The following is a 343-nucleotide window of genomic DNA, read 5'->3' as shown; positions in this document are numbered from 1 at the left end:
CCTATAAAATACATTGGATTAAGAAATGTGACAGATGCAATTATCAACAGTAATTACTCAAGGTACCTGCTTCCAAATGTAAAATTTATAAATACACATAATTAAAGAATCGACTGTGGAGGAATTTCCATACTCTACTAAATAGAAATAAATAATGAAGTCTAAATTTATTTGCATGAAAATGGATCTGAAGAACTATCATTCTTTCTTAGAACCAACAAAAAGTAGAAGTAGGCAGTAATCTGTTTTGCTAGCGATAAGGTAAAAACATTCTGTACTATATATGTAAGAAACTAAAAAGTCTATCATTTAGGCACAAATTTAAATGTACACTTATTGGAAA

The 343-nt window shown here is 28.3% G+C and overlaps 1 protein-coding gene across 2 annotated transcripts in view; it reads right to left on the bottom strand.

Moving 5' to 3' along the window:
- Nucleotides 1–343, bottom strand: part of PROK2 (prokineticin 2) — a 12,565-nt gene that overhangs the window by 9,877 nt on the left and 2,345 nt on the right. The window lies entirely within an intron of this gene.

This window comes from Propithecus coquereli, unplaced genomic scaffold (assembly GCF_000956105.1).
Source record: "Propithecus coquereli isolate 6110/MARCELLA unplaced genomic scaffold, Pcoq_1.0 Scaffold391, whole genome shotgun sequence".
NCBI lineage: Eukaryota > Metazoa > Chordata > Mammalia > Primates > Indriidae > Propithecus > Propithecus coquereli.
This window is presented reverse-complemented; position numbering and strand designations above follow the sequence as displayed.